We start from the raw sequence: 11,222 nt of genomic DNA, 5'->3' as shown, positions 1-11,222 counted from the left end.
TTGTTTATGTATGATTTATTGCAAAAAAATTAAAATGAGATGAATGCAAAATATGTGTTGATTAGAATTAAATGACATCCATCCTTGAATATGGGGAGCAGTAGCTCTCAACTTTCTCTATGTTTGAGTGAAAGGAAAGTTAAACTGAAAGAGGAGTAAAAGTTCAAGACAGAAGAAGCAAGTTTTAAGAGAGTTCATTTAAGTTTTACACAGATTCCCAACAGATTCCCTAGAACTGGATTCTTCAATTAGTATACTGTATTTTAAGTGATAGATTGGGAAAGTATTTATAACAGTAATTTGGGGAGAACTGATGTCAAAGAAACATTTTTTTCTTTTTGTATTTTTTAGGCCTTCAGGATAAGAAAATTTCAGGAAACTTTAGACAAAGGACAAAAAAACATTTTAAAAAAGTCAATATAGAGCATATTTGTCAATATGATTTGGGCTTGTGTTTGCCAGTTTTATTTTTCCTCTAGCAAAAGGCTAGAGAAATTTGTTCTGCTCCTAATGGTATTGAAATTGCCAAAGCCGACCAATTAATGAAATGTTTGAAGACATTCTAGTAAAGTGAGCATTCTAGCAAAGGGGGCTATTAGTAGCTATGCAACACATAATTAGATTTTTTTCTATACCTCAGTTTCTCCCAGGATGTAACTGTTTGCCTGGAAACCATGTCCTGATAAACAGGCTAATGATAATGCATGCAAACTAGAGACTCCAACAGTGTCAGCTACCTCAGGGGAAGATGCTACGTAGTTTAAAGCTGCATTCAATTTTTCATACCACAAGAGTACTGTTTATTGTACTGGCTAAATAAGTATGAGAAAAATGTGTGTTTATCAGAAAAAACACTATGATGATTACAACTATTGCTCATCATTCTAGCTACAGGGCCTCTATGATTAACAGCCTCAATCATCCTAACTTCTTGTAATTGCCTATATGGTAGCAAAAAGACTGCATTATCAGTTCTTAAGCTGCATATTATCCTAGAGCACTATTGGGGATAACTGAACAAAAAGATACAGACCTTGAAAAGACCTGACTTAAAAAGTAGCCATTTTATAAATTGAGTTCACTAGTGTAACGTCTTTAATGAAAGTATTTTAGGTCAAAATCCTCCAGGGAGAAGCAAGCAACAAATTAAAAACAACATATTTTAACGACTCCTGCTAGGATACCCCAATAGTAAATTGTGCTGCTCTGGTGTTGGATAAATCATTGTTTTCCTTTAAAAGCTGTCACACAATTTTCAAAATTATCCCTTGAAAGTTACATTTGCATTTATTTGACAGTGGCATTTATAATATGTGAACACCTTGAGCAAAATTTTCTGTCTGCTAACTTAGTAATTTACCTTTTAGAAACTTTGTTTCACATCAGATATTTAAATACATTTTGCCATTCATTATAGCATCATGTGCAGAGGCATATCCTTTTCTGGAATGTGTTAAGCATCTCAGCAATCTTCCTTTAACTTGAACAATACTCCAGTACATTATAACATAGTATGATTTGGGGGATGTCAACATCATTTCTGCCTGTATATATCTTCCCCTTCCAACTTGTTTTAAAATACTAAATGTACTTCTGTTTTCAGACCTTGAAAGGTCTACCGTGAAACTGAGAACAGAAATTAAGTGCATTATCTGGAAGGTCGTCTTGTAAACAAAATTGTTACCCCAACAAACTGCAAGTAGATTCCCTTTTTGTGCTTTGGATATTCCAACTTAATTTGAACAGGGATGATTATATTCAATTACTTGATAATTAGTGTTTAAAAATTGAATGGACTTTTTGTTATTATACTTTAAGTTCTGGGGTACACATGCAGAACGTGGTTTGTTACATAGGTATACATGTGCCATGGTGGTTTGCTGCACCCGTCAAACTGTCACCTACATTAGGTATTTCTCCTAATGTTATCCCTCCTCTAGACCCCCACCCCCAAGCAGGCCCCAGTGGGTGATGCTCCCCACCCTGTTTCCATGTGTTCTAATTGTTCAACTCCCACTTACGAGTGAGAACATGTGGTGTTTGGTTTTCTGTTCCTGTGTTAGTTTGCTGAGAATGATGGTTTCCAGCTTCATACATGTCCCTACAAAGGACATGAACTCATCCTTTTTTGTGGCTGCATAGTATTCCATGATGTATATGTGTCACATTTTCTTAATCCAATCTATCGTTGATGGACATTTGGGTTGGTTCCAAGTCCTTGCTATTGTGAATAGTGCCACAATAAACATATGTGTGCATGTTTCTTTATAGTAGACTGATTTCTAATTCTTTGGGTGTATACCCAGTAATGGGATTGCTGGGTCAATTAGTATTTCTAGTTCTGGATCCTTGAGGAATCACCACACTGTCTTCCACAATGGTGAACTAATTTACACTCCCACCAACAGTGTAAATGTGTTCTTATTTCTCCACATCCTCTCCAGCATCTGCTGTTTCCTGACTTTTCGGAGATCGCCATTCTAACTGGCATGAGATGGTATCTCATTGTGGTTTTGAGTTGCATTCTCTAATGACCAGTGATAATGATCGTTTTTTAATGTTTATTGGTTGCATAAATGTCTGCTTTTGAGAAGTGTCTGTGCATATCCTTTGCCCGCTTTTTGATTTTTTTTTTATTGTACATTTGTTTAAGTTACTTGTAGATTCTTGCTATTAGCCCTTTGTCAGATGGATAGATTGCAAAAATTTTCTCCCATTCTATAGGATGTCTGTTCACTCTGATGATAGTTATTATTATTATTATTATTATTATTATTGGCTGTGCAGAAGAGTTTAATTAGATTCCATTTGTCAATTTTGGTTTTTGTTGTCATTGCTTTTGGTGTTTGGGACATGAAGTCTTTGCCCATGCCTGTGTCCTGAATGGTATTACTTAGGTTTTCTTCTAAGATTTTAATGGCTTTAGGTCTTACATTTTAGTCTTTACTCCATCTTGAGTTAATTTTTGTATAAGGTGTAAGGAAGGGGTCCAGTTTCAGTTTTCTGCTTTAGCGAGACATTTTCCAGAAAACCAGTGCCCTTCTGAGGCTGAGTTTCCTTAAATCTAAAGGGGTGAGGGAGAATTAGATGCTGTGATGAGAATGCATTTGTTTAAAGAATACATCATAAAGCAGAAACCATTAAAATATCTTATTTCTGTAACTAAGCAATACAATAAACTCCTAAAGTTTATTAAGCACCATAAAATTGTTATTAATTGACATTTACTTATCCCTACTTATGAAGTTACCTCAATTAAGGGATGAGACAGTATGTTTACTAAATATAATGTCATATTTTAAAAAATCTAATTGTTCAACAGATTAATTAATGAGATATAAACATATGTTTATCATTATAATCTTAAAACCCTGTAACAATTCAGTATTTCTTAAAATTTTATTTTTCTGTAATTTACAGTTTTATGTTTAATTATCAGTATATAATAAATATTTGCAGCAGTGGATGTACTCTGCTGGCTACAAATTTGATTATAAGTGTCAACCTATTCATTCAGAATGCTCAGTTCCCAGGATTGATGTGATCGATTCAGGATTAAACACATTACCTAAGTGAGGAGAAACAAGGGCCCGTGTGAGACTTCCAGGATATTGAGAAAGATTCAATCTTGCTTCAGGAATTGCTAGCCTCTAAGTAAAAAAGCCTGAGACTAAAAGATGATTTTGTTTTGAATTTTTCTTATTGCCTTCATATATATATATATATACACACACACACACACAGACACACACACATGCACACATACACACATAGAACTGTATAGGAGCAGAGTTTTGTATGCTACTGAAATTTAAAATTTAGTTGGCATTAATTAGAATTAGATTATTATAAATTTGGAATGTTAAAGGTAATCTACCCGGTAGCTTGTTACTGGATACTTGTTGCCAGGTAGATAACACTCCAAACTTATACTAATCCAATTCTAATTAATGCCAGCTAAATTTCAATAGCATACAAAACTCTGCTCCTATACAGTTCTGGTTTCCCCTCCTACCTTTATGTTGACATAAATTACATTTTTATCTATTCTGTGCTCAGTAACATAGACTGATAATTATGCATTTATCTTTTAAATCCTGTAGGAAATAAACTGTGCCTTATACAAACTGTGCTTTATAGAGAAATATACTTTTGATTGTCTTGACTTTTTTATTATTTAAGTGGCAAGAACTTGATATCAAGGTCTAAGTGCTAAACTGGAAAAACTGCTCAGTTGGTTATTTTCATTTTATGAGTAATAATGCATGGTTGGAGCATATGTGGATGCTAAAAAGTTATTATTTCTAAGCTAAATTTGAGTTTTTTTTTATTTTAGAAACATGTTTTGAAGATTACCTGTATATACGTACAGTATAAATACAAATATATGATAATTATAATTGTCTATTATTTTTATTAAATATAAACAGGGAATGTGTCTCTAGTTTCGGTTAATTTCAGTCTAGTAGCATGAATATGTATTAAAGAGATTACATAATATTTTCCAACCTGACTTACATTTTCAGATGAATTGCTGAATCACCAAATATTAATTTAATGCCTATTTCACACGTCCTGAGGCCTGTATCTACTCAGATCCACTCTTCTGTTGTTGCGCATCCCAGATTGGCTACATTGACCCAAAAACGTTCTGTTTTCATATGAGGCCTGACACATTCACCAGAACGATGTCTCTCAGGTTACATATTGAGAAGCATAACACAGGCCGGGCACGGAGGTTCTTGCCTGTAATCCCAGCACTTTGGGAGGCTGAGGTGGGCAGATCACGAGGTCAAGAGATTGAGACCATCCTGGCTAACACCGTGAAACCCCGTTTCTACTAAAAATACCAAAATTAGCTGGGCGTTGTGGGGCGCACCTGTAGTCTCAGCTACTCGGGAGGCTGAGGGAGAAGAATTGCTTGAACCAGGGGGGCAGAGTTTGCAGTGAGCGGAGATCGCAATACCGCACTCCAGCCCGGCGACAGAGTGAGACTGTCTCCAAAAGAAAAAAAAGCATAACACGGAGGTTGCAGATAAGGCAAGACATGATGAAGATTAAGTCATCGAAGTAAGGTTTTCTCCAAATGGGGGTGGTTGATGTGTGGAAATTTTCCATTTGCAAGAAAATCGGAAAGCAGAGGAAATGAGTATTTCTCCCCATCCTTTTTTCACTTTATTAGGATCTAGATGACTCCTGTTTCTGCTGGACAGGCACATGAGAGTTTCAGCTCCTGCTAGGTGTAAATGTCACCTAAGCTCCAATTCAAGATAGCATTGCTGAATTTTACAGGAACTATTTTGCTGAAGAGATATAGAAGCCCTGGTTTGGATCAATAGCATACAGAATAAAATACTAAGAACTAGAAACAAAAAGTACAGATAAAACTTATGGGGAGTTTGGAAGTAGTGAGGGGATAAAAATTGGGTGGTGGGTGGCTTGAATAATAGGGCTGATATGGTCCGGCTGTGTCTCCACCCAAATTTCATCGTGAATTGTAACTCCCACAATTCCCAAATGTCATGGGAGGAACCCAGTGGGAGGTAATTGAATTATGGGAGTGGATCTTTATTGCACTGTTCTTATAATGGTGAATAAGTCTCACAAGATCTGATGGTTTTAAAAATGGAAATTTATCTGCACAAGCTCTCTTTTTGCCTGCTATCATCAAAAGATGCTCATTCTTGCCTTCTGTCATGATTGTGAGGCCTCCCCAGCCACGTGGAACTGTGAGTCCAGTTAAACTTCTTTCTTTTGTAAATTACCCAGTCTTGGCTATGTCTTTATCAGCAGTGGGGCACTTTTGAAAAGATACCCAAAAATGTGGAAGTAACTTTGGAACTGGGTAACAGGCAGAGGTTGGAACAGTTTGGAGGACTCAAAAGAAGATCAGAAAATGTGGAAAAGTTTGGAACCCCCTAGAGGCTTGTTGAATGACTTTGACCAAAATGCTGATAATGATATGGGCAATTAAACTCTGGCTGAGGTGGTCTCAGAAGGAGATGAGGAACTTGTTGAGAACTGGAGCAAAGGTGACTCTTGTTATGTTTTAGCAAAGAGACTGGCGGCATTTTGCCCCTGCTCTAGAGATGTGTGGAACTTTGAACTTGAGAGAGATGATTTGGGGTATCTTGCAGAAGAAATTTCTAAGCAGGAAAGCATCCAAGAGGTGGCTTGAGTTCTATTAAAGGAATTCAGTTTTATAAGGGAAGCAGAGCATAAAAGTTTGGAAAATTTGCAGCCTGATACTGCAATAGAAAATAAAATTCTATTTTTTGAGGAGAAATTCAAGTTGGTGGCAGAAATTTGCGTTAAGTACCAAGGAGCCGAATATTAATCCCCAAAACAATGGGGAAAATATCTCCACGGCATGTCAGCAGTCTTCATGGCAGCCCATCTCATCACAGGTCTGGAAGCCTGGGAGGAAATAGTGGCTTTGTGCACCAGGCCCAGTATTCCCATGCTGTGTGCAGTCTAGGGAAGTAGTTCCCTGTGGCTCAGCTGCTCCAGTCATGGCTGTAAGGGTCCTACGTAGATTTCAGAGGATGTGTGGAAATGCCTGAATGTCCAGGCAGAAGTTTGCTGCAGGGGCAGGGCTCTCATGGAGGACCTCTGCAAGGGCAGTGTGTTAGGGAAACGTGAGGTGGAGCCCCCACACAGAATTTCTACTGGTGCCCTGCTTAGTGAAGTTGTGAGAAGAGGGTCACCATCCTCCAGACCCCATAATGGTAGATCCAGTGATAGGTTGCACCATGCAACTGGAAAAGCCACAGACACTCAGTGCCAGTCTGTGAAAGCAGCCAGGAAGGAGGCTGTACTTTGCAAAGCCACGGGGCAGAGCTGCTCAAGACCATGGGAACCCCTACTTGCATCAGCATGACCTTACTGTGAGACATGGAATCAAAGGAGAAAATTGTGAAGCTTTAAGACTTGACTTCCCTGCTGGGATTCAGACTTGCATGGGACCTATAGCTCCTTTGTTTTGCCCAATTTCTCCCATTTGGAATGGCTATATTTACCCAATGCCTATACTCCCATTGTATCTAGGAAGAAACTAACTTACTTTTGATTTTACAGGCTCATAGGTGGAAGGGACTTGCCCTGTCTGAGATGAGAGGTTGGACTGTGGACTTTTGAGTTAATGCTTTTGAGTTAAGACTTTGGGGGACTGTTGGGAAGGCATGATTGGTTTTGAAATGTGAGGACATGAGATTTGGGGTGGAATAATATAGTTTGGCTGTGTCCCCACCCAAATTTCATCTTGATTTGTAACTCCCACAATTCCTAAATGTAATGGGAAGAATCCAGTGGGAGGTAACAGAATTATGGTGGTGGGTCTTTCCTGTGCTGCTCTTGTAATAGTGAATGAGTCTCATGAGATCTGATGGTTTTAAAAACAGGATTTTCCTTACACAAGCTCTCTTTTTTCCTGCTGCCATCATAAAATGTGACTTGCTCCTCCTTCCCTTCTGCCATGATTGTGAGGCCTCCGCAGCCATGTGGAATGGTGAGTACAATTAAACCTCTCTTTTTTTTTTTTTTTTTATCAATTACACCATCTCATGTATGTCTTTAGCAGTGTAAAGATGGACTAATAATACAAGGGCCACGAGAAAAATTTAGGACAGAAAAAATAATACATTGTATTTTGATAGAGATGATCCAGTGAAGAGAGATAAACCAATACTTTCCATAAAATAAGCAGAATTTCTGGAGGAAATGTTCTTGATTATTCAAGGGTAAAAACAATTTACTGCAAAATGGAGGGATTAGTCTTGGCCAAGGGTCTGAACAGTGTAAGCCCTGGAGTACTAGGAGGGGAAACAGAGCATATGCACACTGATATGGGTAGGTGAGTGATCAAACTAAAAATTGTCTTTTGGATTTCCTTTCTGTTCTCTCAGTGGGAAAGATATACGGACACTAAGATTGCAGATAAGTTGAGACATGATAAAGGTTTGAGGGAAAAGGATAAGGTATAAGGTAGTCATCAATGTAAGTAAATAAGTGAAAAGATTCAATAAACACAACACACTTGCCTGGCAGATTTAAGGGTCGTTGAAGTTGCAGTCATGCCAGCAAGCAAAATTGTGTGTCATATGAAGAAGTAGAAACTCTGGCCAGGCACAGTAGCTCATGCCTGTAATCCCAGCATTTTGGGAGGCCAAGGCAGGAGGGTCACGTAAGGCCAGGAGTTCAAGACCAGTTTGGGCAACATGGTGAGACTCTGTTTGTATAAAATATTTAAAAATTAGTCAGGGATGGTAGCACATACCAGTAGTCAAAGATACTCAGGAGCCTGACATGGAAGGATCCCTTGAGCCTTGGAGTCTGAGGTTACAGTGAGCTACGATCGCACCACTGCACTCCAGCATAGATGACAGAGCAAGACCCAATTCCTAAAATGAAAAAAATATAAGCAAGATAGTGGAGTAGATAATATAAGACATTGCCCCCAAAATAACAAAAATGTAATTATCCATGAATGATAATAATCTTGGGAGAAATAAAAGGTCCATTTAAGAACTGACCGCAAATCCAAGAAGCAAAAAAGCCCAGAATCACTACATAGAAATGATGGTTGGAAAGACTGGCAGACATGAGATGTCTGGAAATGTCTAAGAACAAAGAAAAAGTGTGGAGGTTATCAATATCCGCCACATGGAGATAGCCACTGAAGTCCACAGGGGCCTGCTTAATAGAGGACATCAGCAGCTTTTGCCATTGAGGTAAACAACAGCCATCCTCATTGCAAACCACCAGGAAACAGAGATGCTGCTGGTTCCCACCACCCTCCCATGAAGAAGACACTGTTGTGCCACCTTTCCCAACACTGCCCCCATACCCTGAAGCCATGGTTGCTCCATGCATGGTGATACCCCAGACCCAGGCTTCACGGCTGCTCCACATTTGCCCATGATCTAGGACCCCACTTTATGGTCATATCACACGCGTTCACACCTCAGACACAGAAGTCACTGCTGCTCTAGTGTAGCCCCGCCCTCAATCTTGGAGCCCTGGTTACAGGACTTTATTCCTGTGTACACTTGCACAATGCATGCTGTCTCCACAGGTGCTACATGAGTGCTCACATCTCTGATATCAGAGCCACTGCCACAGCAAGTTAGTCTCTCAAGACCTGACTCACACTCATACAGCATCTTGCATATCCACACTCCAGATCCCAGCTCTATGGCTGCTGGCATGCTGTGCCCACTTGTGGAACACCAGAGTCACTGCTGCTGCAAGTTAGAATACATCAGAGACCTTGGAGCTTCTGTAGCTCTGGGTATGCCCATGTTCCAGAACCCACTCTCTTGGTTGCTCCACAGGCACCATGCCTTGGACATCATCACCAAAGCGGCGACAAGGAGACCTGTGCCCCAGGCACTGGTACCACCACCACCCAGACTCTGGAGCATTGGTCCATCCCCGTGTGCCTGTACTTCAGACCTCCGCTCTATGGCCACTTCACTGGCAACATGAATCAGACAGTGATGGTGCTGCTGCAAACATGCCCAAAAGTTGGTTTCAGTGCTGAAAGGGATCCTCTTGGTCATGACTTCTCCAGTGGGAGACAAAGATATCAGGAGCACAAAACCTCAGCTGCCTTTGCTGCCACTAGGGATACCTAAACTCTTTGTTGCTGAGGATCCCTGCAGTCTTAGCCAACAGTGACCTCAGCTGACAGAACTGCATAAGAACTATGCTGCTGTGTCCTCACTGGAACCTAAACTGCACTGCTTACAGCCAGCACTCTCAAACCCACCCATAGGGGAGGATCTTTGCCCACTGAAAACAGTATGTAAAGTCTGGGAGAAGTGGCTGCTCTATCACATGCACAACATCAAGGCAAGGCAACAAAAACTATGAAAAACTAAGGGAATATACCACCAAAAGAACACAACGATTTCCTAGTAAATGACCCCCACCCCAAAATTGAAACCTTCAAATTGTCTTACAAAAAGTTTAAAATAATTATTTTCAGGAAGCTCAGTGAACTCTAAGAGGGCATAGGAAAACAATTTAATGAAATCAAGAAAATAAGAAACAGTCAAAATGAAAAAATTAACAGATTAAAAAAAAAATTTAAAAAAGAACCAAATAAATTTTGGAGCTGAAAATAATGAACTAAATGAAAAATGTAATAAAGACTGTCATCAGTGAAATTAATCAACCAGAAGAATCTGAATTCAAAGACAATTTATTTGAAAGTATATAATAAAAGGAGAAAGAAGAAATAAAGAAAATAAAAAGGGATAAAGACATCCTATGAAATATATGGGACAGCATCAAGAAAGCTAACTTTCACACCTCAAGAAGCAGAAGAAAGAAAGAAAGGGATTGAAAGCTTCTTTAAAAAATATTAAGTAAAAAATTTCAAATCTGGGGAGTGATATAAATATACAGATAGAGAAAGCTAACATGTTTCTAATCATAAGTCAATGAAGACTACACTGAGGCATATTATAATTAAACTATCAAAAATTAAAGACAAAGAATTTTGAATGCAATAGAGATAAATGATTCTTCCATATATATATATATATATATATATATATAAAACCATAATGTTACCAGATGATTTCTCAGCAGAAATTTTTCAAAGCAAAGGCAGATAAGGTTGAGACATTCAAAGTGCTAAAAGAAAAAAAAAACTGCCAACTGATAATATCACAAACTCTATTCATAGCTAATATTCAGAAATGAAAGAGAGATAAAGACTTTTCTAGACAATAAAAGCTCTGGTAGCTTACCCTACTAGACCTGCCTTTATGAAAAATGCTAAAGGGAGATCTTCAAGCTGAAACAAAAGGAAGCTAATTAGTAACATGAAAACATAAAAGTATAAGCTCAGTGGTAATAGTAAGTACACAGTCAAATTTTGGGATACTTTAATATTGAAATAGTAGTGTATAAATTGCTTGTGTCTCTGGTATAAAGGTTAAAATATAGAACAATTAAAAATTACTGTAGCTGCAATAACTTCTTAGTGGATAAGCAATATAAAATTTTATAAATTGTGACATAAAATGTATCTTGGGGAGTAAAAGTTTAGAGTTTTTATATATGATCAAACTTAACAGCCTAAAATGGCCTGTTACATCTATAAATGATTTATATAAGCCTCATGGTAACCCAAAAAGCAAAAATCTATCTATCCATTGTTATAAACTCAAAAAGCAAAAAAAAAAAAAAAAAAAAAAAAAAAAAAAAAAAAA

Source organism: Piliocolobus tephrosceles, chromosome X, assembly GCF_002776525.5.
Source record: "Piliocolobus tephrosceles isolate RC106 chromosome X, ASM277652v3, whole genome shotgun sequence".
Lineage (NCBI taxonomy): Eukaryota > Metazoa > Chordata > Mammalia > Primates > Cercopithecidae > Piliocolobus > Piliocolobus tephrosceles.
The sequence above is the reverse complement of the archived record's forward strand: the minus strand, read 5'-3'. Positions refer to the sequence as shown.